The 15,390-nt window shown below is 44.2% G+C and overlaps 1 protein-coding gene and 2 long non-coding RNA genes across 4 annotated transcripts in view; 1 reads left to right on the top strand and 2 right to left on the bottom strand.

The window, feature by feature from the left end:
* LOC139566646 (catenin alpha-2) overlaps positions 1–15,390 on the top strand; it is a 756,349-nt gene that overhangs the window by 357,616 nt on the left and 383,343 nt on the right. The window lies entirely within an intron of this gene.
* Positions 630–1,352, bottom strand: LOC139566882 (uncharacterized). The gene is made up of 2 exons (XR_011673179.1): positions 1,259–1,352; positions 630–685 (listed from the first exon to the last, which is right to left on the bottom strand). It is a non-coding gene; the product is annotated as an uncharacterized lncRNA (long non-coding RNA).
* Positions 4,893–5,615, bottom strand: LOC139566880 (uncharacterized). Its single transcript, XR_011673178.1, has 2 exons — positions 5,522–5,615; positions 4,893–4,948 (listed from the first exon to the last, which is right to left on the bottom strand). It is a non-coding gene; the product is annotated as an uncharacterized lncRNA (long non-coding RNA).

Here is a 15,390-nt window from a genome sequence, read left to right as displayed (position 1 = left end):
TGAAGAGATATGCATCTGGGTTTTTACTTGGGTCCACAGCTCCCACGTTTTCTGCTTGCGACTCTGCTGTTGTAATTGCTTCTGTCAGTTCATATTCCCCGAAATTGGCCCACAATGTCTTTTGTATGAGGTCCTTTAGCTCTTGCAGTTTTTTCTCACACTCATTGGCTGTTTTGACCAAGTCAGACTTCTGCTGCTCGCTCAACTCCTCTGCATCAGAGTTTTCTTCAATACATTGCCCCTCTACATCATCGTTGGCTTCCAGGACTTTGCCAGCTTCTGCAGTGAGCTTCCTAAAATTGTCTCTGAGCTCCTCTTCTGACATCATTGTATGCATTCGTAGCACATTATTGGCCAGACGGGAAAACTGACGCTTCGCTGATGTCCTTGCGGTCTTTAGCTGCTCCACCAGTAATGAATCAGCCATTTCAATCACAGCAGCAGGCGGGAACAGTCTTTACTTGTCTCTCTGGACACGTGTGGTCACTTTTCTGGTCCTTTTCCAGTCTTGAGCCACGGTTTTTCACTGTCAAGTTTTGACCTCTTTCTTGTGCAATTCCCCACTTGAAAAGGACAATCCCTCCACGTGAAGATTTTAACTGGATTTCACTCAATAAACAGCCATAGAATCAGTTGCTTGTCTTTTATTTACCATTCTTTGGTTGGCAGTAAACAGGTGAAAAACCTCAAAAAAGAGCTGACAAATACAAGTTACTATTTGAGTTGCCAGCCTAATTAAATACACAAAATTATCCACATCCACCTCAGAAACACATTTCTGCCATTATCAAATACAAGGTTTCCACTGTTAAGCAAATGTTTCCCAAAATAGAAACCCACCATTTTTAATCAAATGAGCAGAATCAGTACACTTTTATCCAAATTTGCATTTTAGCCAAACACATTCAAAATACCTCTAGTAGCAAAAAACCACACTTATTTTCTAATCAGCAGTTAAGCAGACAAATCCCACATCTTTTAGCCAAAGATTTTCCAGACTATACATTTGTTACTGAATTAAGAACTTGGTTTACTAAGATTTCTACAAAGTTTAACTTACTTTTAACCATTTCAAACAAGTTCTATCAACAATGAATTTGGCTCTTCTTACTTTATACCACACAAACAACATTTGAAGTTATAAATACCACTGCAAAAGTCCTATCAAAGTTAAGAGTTAAGTCTGTGTTTTCCAGAGTATCATTAGCAGTGCACTGCTTAAGTCAGTCTAACAAAACATGGCCAATATGGCGCTTACCGGCTGTCTTTCACAGTTTTGTGAAGGGCTTGGACTTGCACAGTCACCTTGATCACATAGATGAAGTTTCCTTGGTCTTGTGGTGCTATAAATGCTCCTTTCACTGCGTTCTAAAGACAACAGCAGAGCCAGGTGCTGGCACGCCCAGATTGCCTGGAAGATTTGTTCCACCTGATTCACCACTGATTGAAGGAGGAGGAGTTTCACCACTGAGGAGCTCCCAGGCAGTTTGACAGCACACTTCAAGTCATCGACGTAGCTGTGCTCATGTAATACTTGGCATTCATCTGTGAGGTGGCTGAATTGAGGCAGGTTAGCCGTCTCCCTCATGGCCAGTTGTGCTATGCACCCTGCTGGCTTGTCCCCGATATTCCCTCTGGTTATGGCGTATTGTTCCACCTCATCGCCCTCTGAATCCCGCCACAAGAACCGGTGTAGATGGACTTCCCTCTCCTCGAGCCACACAGAATTGTACATTTTTCTGACGTCTCCTAGAGCGGCGTAGGAGCCTTGGCGGAACTTGAGGAGGACAGCTCGAATCGGATTGAGAACGTCAGGGCCTTTCATCAGAAGGTCATTGAGACTTTGGCCTTTGTACTTCTGACTGCTGTTCCAGACAAGTCTTACCGGAGTTGTAACAGAGTGGGGGTTGGGTGCGATAAGATGACTAATATACCAGATAGGTCCATTCCAGTTGGTTAGATCCTCTTTGGTCAGCTTTCTTGCAGCCCGGCGGTAAACCATTTCGTGGACTTGAGCACCATAGGCTTTTTTCCACTGCGGTTCTTTGGCGAGCTGTCTCTCTGTTCTGAGAAAGGTTGCCTCCACTGCTTTTATGTTGTTTGGCAATGTAGATGGGTCAATGAGCCATGGATACCTTGCATGCCAGTGTGGACTATCACTGTGGTCATCAGCACCAACATAAGTCAGGCCATCCTTAACAACTTCCAGCTCCCTTTCTTCAGCCAGAGTCATTTCTTTGCCACCAAGTTGACAACTGCCGCAGCGACATCCTCCACATTTTGGGGTGCAGGGGGCGCCAATGCTATCCCATCTCCACCACTCAATAAAATCCCGAGTGGAAATAGCAGAATAAGAAGACTTGATGGTAGGTTTGGCGCAGATATGTTCTTCATACATCAATGCTGCTGCTCTCATGGATCTGGCGAAGTGCGCTCTGGACTGGTGTGCTGTAACTGTAGCCTCTTCAAACAGACTAGGGTGTGTCCCTGCAATTGTCTTTCCCAATGGCCCATCCCATAGTACAAGGTCCCCAACGGTGCGTATTTTCTGTGGGACCAGTCGCCCTTCCTTATGGCTTATCAAAAGCTGTATCTGTCTTGGTCTAACAAGTTCATTTTGGGGGACATCTGGAAAGAACTTTTGGAGTCTTTTGGCTGTCACATGTTTGTGAATCTCTGCAATGCTGTCCAAACCATAGCAGAGGAGTTGGTGGGATCTGACATTGCCTTGCTCTGTGCGGACCCGGATCTTTAGGAGGTACCGTTTTGTGGTGACTTGAACTTTCATTCCTCCCACACCATGGACAACAAGGGTTATGGCTTCACTTCTAAGGTTCAAACGATCAGCTGCATCATGAGTTATATAGTTTGTATCCGATGCCAGGTCGATCAAAGTCCCAACTTTTTGTCCTGCATTGGCCGTGACCTCTAAGAGCATCATGATGACTGGCCACTCCACTATTCCATTCTCTGCTAGAAGACTGGGTTGGTTGGACACAAGAGAGGTTCTGGCTATAGTGTTGCAAAAGGCATTGCAACACTTCTCTGCAAGTTCAGGTGAGAGACTTTTAATGAACTCTTCTTGGGCTTGGGTATAACGCTCTCTTGTGTTACCTCCCACTTTGCTGTTATTGGACCTCTGGACGACATTCCCTTTGGATGTACCAGCTCTCGGGCAGAGGTAATAGTGGTGTTCTGCAGCACGCTGTTCTATACAGTCTGGCCTCCTGCACAGAAACTCTGATTTACAATAGTCACCTTCCTTGTGAATCTCCAGGCATCTTTTGCAGGCTCTCAGCTTCCTGACAGCATCTCTTTTCTCTGACAGCTTAAGCGTGCGAAACTTTTGGCAGAAATATAGCCTTTTCTTATGCTTGCAGTCTCCGCAGACCACACATCCTTGAGCCTGGTCGCTTAGTTGGGTGGAGGTTCTGGTTCGAGCTTGCCGAGGTTCAGATTTCGGTTTTGGTTCCTCCTCTCTCAGTTGGTCCAGCTTCTCATAGATGGCTTCTTGACCTTGAAGAAACTTGTGGAGGTAGTCAAATCGCTTGTCTTCTTCAGCTTCATCACCTTTGCCAGCTACATGAAGAAGCCATTCCTTCTTCAGGCCATCAGGAAGTTTACTCTCTATTGTCTTTGTTACAAGAGGGTTCTTTATAGCACCGGTCTTGCCAAGCTCGTTCAGATCGACCAGGGCTTTTTCTACAGATTGGATGAGCTCAACAATCCTCCTGGGCTGGTTACCTTTAACTGCTTGGAGTCTTTGGAGCTCTTCTACTATCTCAAGGGCTATAGTTGTCTTATTTCCAAAGCGGTTCTCCAAGACCCGGAAAACCTCCTCAGCAGTTGTGTAAGTTGTAAGGTGAAGGTCTCGTATGGTCTTCTCATCCACACTGTCGAGAAGTTGGAACTTTTTAACCTCTCTGGATCCAGTAGGTTCTCCCTGCATCTGGAGCGCTTCCCAGTCTTTTTTCCACCGGTGAAACTCTCGGCGGATGCCAGAAAACTTTGGGAGGGCAGCAGGCTTTAATTTAATTGCTGGTGTGGCCACAGAACTGTTTGAAGTAGTACTCAATCTGCTGGTTTCTCCTCTAACGTGTGCCCCTGTAAAGTCTGCTTGTCTTATTGTGAGATTTGGCAGGATAGTTTCAAGGTCTTTGATACGACTCTGGAAATGTTGTTGCTCTGCTGGGGGGGCCCAGCACTTCCAATGTTTATGCACCTCCTTCGCAGCCTTCACAAGTTTCTCTAGTTGTCCGATCATGAAGAGATATGCATCTGGGTTTTTACTTGGGTCCACAGCTCCCACGTTTTCTGCTTGCGACTCTGCTGTTGTAATTGCTTCTGTCAGTTCATATTCCCCGAAATTGGCCCACAATGTCTTTTGTATGAGGTCCTTTAGCTCTTGCAGTTTTTTCTCACACTCATTGGCTGTTTTGACCAAGTCAGACTTCTGCTGCTCGCTCAACTCCTCTGCATCAGAGTTTTCTTCAATACATTGCCCCTCTACATCATCGTTGGCTTCCAGGACTTTGCCAGCTTCTGCAGTGAGCTTCCTAAAATTGTCTCTGAGCTCCTCTTCTGACATCATTGTATGCATTCGTAGCACATTATTGGCCAGACGGGAAAACTGACGCTTCGCTGATGTCCTTGCGGTCTTTAGCTGCTCCACCAGTAATGAATCAGCCATTTCAATCACAGCAGCAGGCGGGAACAGTCTTTACTTGTCTCTCTGGACACGTGTGGTCACTTTTCTGGTCCTTTTCCAGTCTTGAGCCACGGTTTTTCACTGTCAAGTTTTGACCTCTTTCTTGTGCAATTCCCCACTTGAAAAGGACAATCCCTCCACGTGAAGATTTTAACTGGATTTCACTCAATAAACAGCCATAGAATCAGTTGCTTGTCTTTTATTTACCATTCTTTGGTTGGCAGTAAACAGGTGAAAAACCTCAAAAAAGAGATGACAAATACAAGTTACTATTTGAGTTGCCAGCCTAATTAAATACACAAAATTATCCACATCCACCTCAGAAACACATTTCTGCCATTATCAAATACAAGGTTTCCACTGTTAAGCAAATGTTTCCCAAAATAGAAACCCACCATTTTTAATCAAATGAGCAGAATCAGTACACTTTTATCCAAATTTGCATTTTAGCCAAACACATTCAAAATACCTCTAGTAGCAAAAAACCACACTTATTTTCTAATCAGCAGTTAAGCAGACAAATCCCACATCTTTTAGCCAAAGATTTTCCAGACTATACATTTGTTACTGAATTAAGAACTTGGTTTACTAAGATTTCTACAAAGTTTAACTTACTTTTAACCATTTCAAACAAGTTCTATCAACAATGAATTTGGCTCTTCTTACTTTATACCACACAAACAACATTTGAAGTTATAAATACCACTGCAAAAGTCCTATCAAAGTTAAGAGTTAAGTCTGTGTTTTCCAGAGTATCATTAGCAGTGCACTGCTTAAGTCAGTCTAACAAAACATGGCCAATATGGCGCTTACCGGCTGTCTTTCACAGTTTTGTGAAGGGCTTGGACTTGCACAGTCACCTTGATCACATAGATGAAGTTTCCTTGGTCTTGTGGTGCTATAAATGCTCCTTTCACTGCGTTCTAAAGACAACAGCAGAGCCAGGTGCTGGCACGCCCAGATTGCCTGGAAGATTTGTTCCACCTGGTTCACCACTGATTGAAGGAGGAGGAGTTTCACCACTGAGGAGCTCCCAGGCAGTTTGACAGCACAATATTACTGTTGAAACCATTTTCTAACTTAGTTCATACTCCCTTATTTTACTGGCGACCTCTCGGAAGAGTAACCAGATCTGTGAGTTAGCACCCTAACCCTCGGGGAATCCCACACTCCAGCAGTCCCAATCTGGTGAAATTTGTATCGAAACAAAGACAAAAAATGAAATCAGCCATACACATATCACAATCCATTTGGAGTAACTGTCAACCCTCATAAACATATATTTTTCCTTCTGTATGCAGACTGAACAAAATACATTTGTATATTTACCCAAAGACCAGGGCACCCAGGGCCCCAGGGAACTGGCAATTTCCCCTTTGAACACATGATTCACATTGTGATTCAAAAACAAACAACACCACATGTTAAATAAAATAAAAACAAATTTGAATAACCCGTAAACTTAGATAACTCCATAAGGAAATAATGGTATCTCATAAAGTAATGGTAAAATGGAATAGAGACTGGTGTTTCTCATTCATTATATATTTAAATCCCAATAATTTCTAGTGAGATTGATCAGGCCTCACCAGAACGTCAGGATACAGGGCAATCGACACCAATAAATATTCCATCTCCCTTTTATTTCCCTGTCCTTCAGAAACCATTTCAAACATTTCAAACATTTCCATAATTCTGCATACCCACTTTAAAACCAAATTGAAAAGATCCCACAAAATAAATCCCACAGTATCAACACCACTAACGCATATTCATAACCGGTAAGTTGTTTGTGCGTGCTGGTGTGTGTGGTAAACCGTAGGTCAAAAACACACATCAACAGGCCTTACTTATCGGGGGAACTCCGTTTATGGCTTACTCCAGATACTTTTATACTTAAAACTGTCGAATATCACTAACTGCTCTCCTCAAGATCACAGTCTCGGGGAACATTCCAACGAGAGATAATGAAACCCCCCTCCTCTTCTGGAAAAGAAAGTGTACATTTTGTTAGCATTCACTATGCTACATCTTAATCAGCAATCCAAAAGTATTAATTATAAACCAAAGATGATAATGGTAAATCCACTGTCCTTACTCCAATCATTAAACGTTTTCATCCACCCATCCCTTTATTTAGCATGTACTACCCTTAGACATGGCGACATTATCTCGCCACCGAGTCTAACATTCACTGGTCTCTTTTCCACAAGATTCTCATGAACCACCGCCCCACCATGTTCATGAACTAAAAAAATGAAAAGTTAATTTTAGGGTTGGTAATCCCTATGCTAATTCCTCGTGACCCCTTTCCATTCTAGAAATCTAATTCAGAATAAGATGTAAATCTATTTCATAATAAAACAACATAAAATGTCTCATGAGATTAAAAACTTAAATTAAAAAGTTTGCGAGGAGTGTTTGACCAGATCATTTTAATTTGTTACCTCTTTAGAATCCATCCCCCTGGCATTTCACCTAGATTCTTCAACACAAAATACTTTTTCCTGTGGCAAATTTAGCCTATTTCTCATCATTAGGAATCGGCAATATTTGTTCCCTGGCATCTATTAAAAAGTTGTCTAAGACGTGATCTCATACGTCTTCCTTCACGTAGAAACTGTCATCTCTATGAACCACTATCGACCGTACAGAGGCCATACACTGCTATGTGAAAGTGTTCTGCCCTGCTACTTCCCGGAGGATTTGTTGTTGCTCTTTTGAAAAAGATGCAAACGCTTGCATGGCAGCATTTCCTCTGAATGCAGCAGGCTCCATTCCCACTTCTACACTCATTCTTCCAATGCCCAACATCTAAAACAGAGATCTATCTCCCTACATCTTGATGTTTTTTTTGCTTCTTTATCTTACCTTGGCCATTAAAACCACTGGCCGTATTAAGCCCTCGCACGTCTGCGAAGTGAGCGGAGTTGTATTCCACTCTCAAAGCATCCTTCTCTATTTCATCCACTACCCCCGCAATTGCCGTTTTGATCACAGGTTTCAAAACCTGCCATCAAAACCGAAGTGCAAATGATATCAATGTACTCGCATACCCAGTCTTTCTGTAGCTGAGTACGTCTACTAATTCCGGGTTTATCGGTTTTTGTATTTTTTGTTGATTTAATGCTGACATGAAAATGCTGGTATATTGAGCTTTTGATTCTGGTTTTATGTCATTGTGCCAAGTCATAATTGCCTCCCTGAATTCTTTATTTGATTAGAATTCTCCGTCAGCAGGGTATTGTTGCCCAATTTTTCCCAATTTCTTCCCGTATTCGAGCCGAATTGGTTGAATGCTTGTGCGCTTCTTTCAGCGCCTCCATGGCTTTATTAAAGTCCCCTACCTCCGCTGTACAGGGAGAATTGGGGCCGTCTGTTTCAATAGTTATTATTTCCAATCCTCTCCCGACGGTGTCCAGGGAGTTTAGATTTCTTCACTCCCGTCTATAATACACACCTTCTATTAACTATTTTCCAAGGTAGCGCTACCCACTTAATCTAAGAATAGTTATTATATTTGTGCCTATTAATTGGTTACGGCACTTAACACCTTATATCAGAACCAATACTAAAGCTTCTGCAAATGTATTACTGGAGAATACGGATGACCTAATGTCTTATTCCAGTGTTGCGCCTCAAATATCACTGTTGTTGATAACACACATTGCCAAAATTATTCCCACTTGTCTTCCTATTTCCACATAATCTGTCACGGATCCCCACCCCAACAAGACATAAAAACAACCTCTCTTTATTGCTACTGCTAATACACCCAAATCCAATAGCTTTCGAATATCGTATTGCTTTTCTTCTAACCCTGAATGACACCATTTTATCCTAGTACACAAGCATGTCAATTTATCCATCCACACTCACTCTACTGCCGCATGGCCACTGCGGCCTTCACCGTCCTTACGGGTCTGGCTGATAACTAAGGTTACCTACACTAAGGTTTTACCCTCCACAGGACCACCTGCTCGGGAACTTACTCTCTATCTATGAGTTTGAACCTCTACAGGAAACTATCCTGCTCTGGACTTACTCTCTATCTTTGAGTTTTACCCTATACAGGAACTATCCTGCTCTGGACTTACTCTCTATCTATGAGTTTTACCCTCTACAAGAACTATCCTGCTCTGGACTTACTCTCTATCTATGAATTTTACCCTCTACAGGAACTATCCTGCTCTGGACTTACTCTATCTATGAGTTTTACCCTCTACAGGAACTATCCTGCTCTGGACTTACTCTCTATCTATGAGTTTTACCCTCTACAGGAACTATCCTGCTCTGGACTTACTCTCTATCTATGAGTTTTAACCTCTACAGGAACTATCCTGCTTTGGACTTTCTCTTTTTAAAGCTACGACCGGTCGTTACTCAATGGGCCTTCTGAATATACTCAGGCTTTCTAGGTCCGTATCCTATAATTGTTCAGCCTTCGAGTCTCATCTCCCCAAGATGTCAAAATGAGTGGGAACAGGTGTAGCAACTGTGCCTACCTTGTTTGATTGCAGCTCCTGCGCCACTGATCTGGACTCTCTGGTTTGACTGCAAATCACGGTGAACACTGCTCGCAGCGCCAACTTTTAGGTTCTAATTATCAGAGTAAGAACTCGACGGACACTATGAAAGCATCAAACCAAGTTTATTCTTCCCAGAGGATCGAGCAGCTGAACGGACCAAAACATGTTTACAAAAGTGGTGTATATGTACCTCACTTTGGGTGGAGTCCCCTACGGGCCATAAACTTTTCCTTTTCCCTTAATGTGACCTGACCTGACCTCGACGCCCTTCATCGCTAATCCATGGCTCTCTCCCCTTATCAGTTTTGGAATGTGTGGTCAGTAATAAGCTGGTCCTGAACATCTCTAAAACTAAGAGCATTGTATTTGGTACAAATCGTTCCTTAAGTGCTAGACCTCAGCTGAATCTGGTAATGAATGGTGTGGGTGTTGAACAAGTTGAGGAGACTAAATTACTTGGCGTTACCTTAGATTGTAAACTGTCATGGTCAAAAAATATAGATTCAATGGTTGCAAAGATGGGGAGAGGTCTGTCCGTAATAAAGAGATGCTCTGCTTTTTTGACACCACACTCCAAAAAGCAAGTTCTGCAGGATCTAGTTTTGTCTTATGTTGATTATTGTCCAGTGCTGTCCAGTGCTGCAAGGAAAGACCTATTTAAGCTGCAGCTGGCCCAGAACAGAGTGGCACGTTTTGCTCTTAATTGTAATCAGAGGGCTGATATAAATACTATGTATGCCAGTCTCTCTTGGCTAAGTGTTGAGGAGAGTTGAGGAGAGACTGACTGCATCACTTCTTCTTTTTATAAGAAACATTAATGTGTTGAAAATCCCAAATCGTTTGCATTGTCAACTTACACACAGCTCTGACACACACACTTACCCCACCATACATGCCACCAGGGGTCTTTTCATAGTCCCCAAATCCAGAACAAATTCAAGAAAACATACTGTATTATATAGAGCCCTTATTGCATGGAACTTCCTTCCATCTCATGTTGCTCAAATAAACTATGCACGTGTATTTTTGTTCTAAATTAGAGGAATGTGTCCTCCTTGTGTGCTCAATATGTGTGTGTGTGTGCGTGCGTGTTGTAAGGGGGTGCGTCGGCAGACTCATTCGTATGTGTGCGTACGTGTGTCTTTAACGACGTGATACACACATACCGAAGGTGAGGGGTCAAATCAAATCAAATGTCATTTGTCACATGCCTCGTAAACAACAGGTGTAGACAAACAGTGTAGACTTCCCAACAATGCAGAGAGAAAAATATAACAATTATATAAAGATAATAACACAAGGAATAAATACACAAGGAGTAATGATAACTTGGCTATATACACAGGGTACCAGTACCGAGTCAATGTGCAGGGGTACGAGGTAATTGAGGTAGATATGTACATATAGGTAGGGGCAAAGTGACTATTCAACAGGATACACTAGTGCTATCTTTGTAGCAGAGAGAGAGAGAGAGTGTGTGTGTGTGTGTGTGTCTTTGCGTTAAGCCGCGAGGCCCCCAGGAGGTCCCCCAGTGAAGGCTAGGCATCTGTTCCTGCTCTGCTCTCCTCCATAGTGCCCCGCGACCCGTGTGATAGAGACTGCTGTAATTGTCTTTTAATGAAAGGCACACACACCCATACACACACTTTTGATTTTCTCACATTTGAGCTCTCCTGTTAATGCACACCTTTGTTCAAATAAAACTTCATCAGCCAGAAGCTGTGTCGGGTTGCAGTCAGACTGTGTTTGTCACAGAGATTCCACAAGTGAAAAAGATGATTAGAGCGAGACATCCCCTGAGCTCGTGTTCCTCGGCTAAGGACAAAAATATAACCCGCAGCTACACAGGCACCAGGCAAAACTAAATAGAGAAAACTAAATAGAGAAAACTAAATAGAGAAAACTAAATAGAGAAAACTAAATAGAGAAAACTAAATAGAGAAAACTGAGAGAGAGAGAGAGAGAGAGAGAGAGAGAGAGAGAGAGAGAGAGAGAGAGAGAGAGAGAGAGAGAGAGAGAGAGAGAGAGAGAGAGAGAGAGAGAGAGAGAGAGAGAGAGAGAGAGAGAGAGAGAGAGAGAGAGAGAGAGAGAGAGAGAGAGAGAGAGAGAGAGAGAGAGAGAGAGAGACCCAAACTTAAGGAAAGCTTTGACTATGTACAGACTCAGTGAGCATAGCCTTGCTATTGAGAAAGGCCGCCGTAGGCAGACATGGCTCTCAAGAGAAGACAGGCTATGTGCACACTGCCCACAAAATGAGGTGGAAACTGAGCTGCACTTCCTAACCTCCTGCCCAATGTATGACCATATTAGAGAGACATATTTCCCTCAGATTACACAGATCCACAAAGAATTCGAAAACAAATCCAATTTTGATAAACTCCCATATCTACTGGGTGAAATTCCACAGTGTGCCATCACAGCAGCAAGATTTGTGACCTGTTGCCACAAGAAAAGGGCAACCAGTGAAGAACAAACACCACTGTAAATACAACCCATATTTATGTTTATTTATTTTAACTTGTGTGCTTTAACCATTTGTACATTGTTACAACACTGCATATAGATAATATGACATTTGTAATGTCTTTATTGTTTTGAAACTTCTGTATGTGTAATGTTTACTGTTCATTTTTATTGTTTATTTGACTTTTGTATATTACCTACCTCACTTGCTTTGGCAATGTTAACACATGTTTCCCATGCCAATAAAGCCCCTTGAATTGAAATTGAAATTGAATTGAGAGAGAGAGAGAGAGAGAGAGAGAGAGAGAGAGAGAGAGAGAGAGAGAGAGAGAGAGAGAGAGAGAGAGAGAGAGAGAGAGAGAGAGAGAGAGAGAGAGAGAGAGAGAGAGAGAGAGAGAGAGAGAGAGAGAGAGAGAGAGAGAGAGAGAGAGAGAGAGAGAGAGAGAGAGAGAGAGAGAGAGAGAGAGAGAGAGAGAGAGAGAGAGAGAGAGAGAGAATGTTGTTTGTCAGCCTTCATGGCACAATGTGTGCCATCGATATACTGCAGACTGATTTAACTATGCCAACCGCACACACATTCTGTTGAAAGGAAGCGTTCAACAACAACAAAAGTGTGGGCATTGAGTGTCGGATAACTCTATAGCTCTTCGGATAGCCCTTATTTGACTTTGAAAGACATATTTTGCCCTTGGTAATCCCAACACTTTGTGAATTTAAAGCAATAGCACAGAATAGAAATAGATGGTTTTTCTCTGTCTCAGGGCTCACTAGCTAAAGAAGCAAGAGGAAGGCAGCTGTCTGTACGAATTGAAATAGAGTTACAATACAGACATTATGCCGTCAACGACTTAATACCGATATATGTCCAAGGGACCGAGTTTATGAACTCTTAAGAGTCCAGAAGTGACCTGAAAGGGCAACACTTCTCATCACTTCCCCCATTTCTCTTTCATATCACTTAAAATGTACATATTTTAAGGCCAACTGAAATGCCTAAGTATCCCAACACATGACATATTCAAATGTATGCACATATCCAAATTTATCAGGAGTATTGAGGAAGCATCAATCAAGGGATCACAATGAATGATTATATTCCTCTCTCATCCCCTTGGTCTAAAAATAGAGGGCGAAATCATGTCTTTATGAACACAGCTATAGCCACGTAATATATATCGAGTATACGTGTAATGGACATGTATCCTCTGGTCAGGCGAATGGTACAGTACAGCCAGTACAACTCGATTTAAAAACGTTGAACTTCAAAAACATGTATAGAAACAGATTAACTTGAACTTTATTGTCCATATGTTTTCGATTAACAGTTGTTTGGTTGTAATTATTATAGTTCGACGGACGCTGTGAAAGCATAAACCCAGTTTATTCTCCCCTGAGGATCGAACAGCTGAATCGACAAAGACATGATTCCACTCGTGGTAGTATACATACCCCGCTTTGGGTGGAGTCTCCTCCTTATCGCTAAACATTGCATCATTATTGCTAAGCAGGGGGCTGAGTGATATGGGAAATAAACGGTTCCTCCCCTTATCAGTACTGCCACATGCGACTTTCTCCCCTGCACTCAGCCCCTCCCAAGCTTAATTACGGCACCCCTCATGTCTCTATTATAACTAATGATTAATAATATAACTAATGATGATTAACAGTTAAAGCTCATACATCCAAACCCATCACAGTCTAATAATAATAGCGGACAAGCTCTTGACCATAGACATCGGATGTGTTCATTCTAATACTCCTTCGTCTATGCTTATGACTCCTACATCCAATTATCTTCAAACGTCTCTCTTTTCTTCGGGAAATCTGAAGAGGCGCATCCGTCCTAGCGTCCTCTGCTCCCTCGGTCATGCCTCAATGCTCGGGGTCCGAGGTGAAGCACCTCTTCCGTGACCTTGGAGCTGCCTTGTGGCGTTCTCGAGGAGTGAGCACCGTCGGCTTCGTTCATTGTTTGGTTGCAGAACGGCATCAGCCTCTGTCAGTACAGTTGCAGGTCCGCCTTATTCTGAATCGAGCTTGGGGGGTTACCAGGAGGTTAGCTTGGGGGATTACCTGGAGGTTAGCTTGGGGGGTTACCAGGAGGTTAGCTTGGGGGGTTGCCAGGAGGTTAGCTTGGGGGGGTTACCTGGAGGTTAGCTTGGGGGGTTACCAGGAGGTTAGCTTGGGGGGGTTACCTGGAGGTTAGCTTGGGGGGGTTACCTGGAGGTTAGCTTGGGGGGTTACCAGGAGGTTAGCTTGGGGGATTACCTGGAGGTTAGCTTGGGGGGGTTACCAGGAGGTTAGCTTGGGGGGGTTACCTGGAGGTTAGCTTGGGGGGTTACCAGGAGGTTAGCTTGGGGGGTTACCAGGAGGTTAGCTTGGGGGTTACCTGAAGGTTAGCTTGGGGGGTTACCAGGAGGTTAGCATGGGGGATTACCTGGAGGTTAGCTTGGGGGGTTACCAGGAGGTTAGCTTGGGGGGTTACCAGGAGGTTAGCTTGGGGGGTTACCAGGAGGTTAGCTTGGGGGATTACCAGGAGGTTAGCTTGGGGGGGTTACCTGGAGGTTAGCTTGGGGGGTTACCAGGAGGTTAGCTTGGGGGGGTTACCAGGAGGTTAGCTTGGGGGGGTTACCTGGAGGTTAGCTTGGGGGGGTTACCTGGAGGTTAGCTTGGAGGGTTACCAGGAGGTTAGCTTGGGGGATTACCTGGAGGTTAGCTTGGGGGGTTACCAGTAGGTTAGCTTGGGGGGTTACCAGGAAGTTAGCTTGGGGGGTTACCAGTAGGTTAGCTTGGGGGGTTACCAGGAAGTTAGCTTGGGGGGTTACCAGGAGGTTAGCTTGGGGGATTACCTGGAGGTTAGCTTGGGGGGTTACCAGGAGGTTAGCTTGGAAGGTTGCCAGGAGGTTAGCTTGGGGGATTACCTGGAGGTTAGCTTGGGGGGTTACCAGGAGGTTAGCTTGGGGGGTTACCAGGAGGTTAGCTTGGGGGGTTACCAGGAAGTTAGCTTGGGGGTTACCAGGAGGTTAGCTTGGGGAGTTACCAGGAGGTTAGCTTGGGGGGTTACCAGGAGGTTAGCTTGGGGGGGTTACCAGGAGGTTAGCTTGGTGGGTTTACCAGGAGGTTAGCTTGGGGGTTACCTGAAGGTTAGCTTGGGGGGTTACCAGGAGGTTAGCTTGGGGGATTACCTGGAGGTTAGCTTGGGGGGTTACCAGGAGGTTAGCTTGGGGGGTTACCAGGAGGTTAGCTTGGGGGGTTACCAGGAGGTTAGCTTGGGGGATTACCAGGAGGTTAGCTTGGGGGGGTTACCTGGAGGTTAGCTTGGGGGGTTACCAGGAGGTTAGCTTGGGGGGGTTACCAGGAGGTTAGCTTGGGGGGGTTACCTGGGGGTTAGCTTGGGGGGGTTACCTGGAGGTTAGCTTGGAGGGTTACCAGGAGGTTAGCTTGGGGGATTACCTGGAGGTTAGCTTGGGGGGTTACCAGGAGGTTAGCTTGGGGGGTTACCAGTAGGTTAGCTTGGGGGGTTACCAGGAAGTTAGCTTGGGGGGTTACCAGTAGGTTAGCTTGGGGGGTTACCAGGAAGTTAGCTTGGGGGGTTACCAGGAGGTTAGCTTGGGGGATTACCTGGAGGTTAGCTTGGGGGGTTACCAGGAGGTTAGCTTGGAGGGTTGCCAGGAGGTTAGCTTGGGGGATTAC

Source organism: Salvelinus alpinus, chromosome 39, assembly GCF_045679555.1.
Source record: "Salvelinus alpinus chromosome 39, SLU_Salpinus.1, whole genome shotgun sequence".
In the NCBI taxonomy this organism is placed as follows: domain Eukaryota; kingdom Metazoa; phylum Chordata; class Actinopteri; order Salmoniformes; family Salmonidae; genus Salvelinus; species Salvelinus alpinus.
Note: the sequence above shows the minus strand (reverse complement) of the source record. Positions and strands in the feature narration are given on the sequence as shown.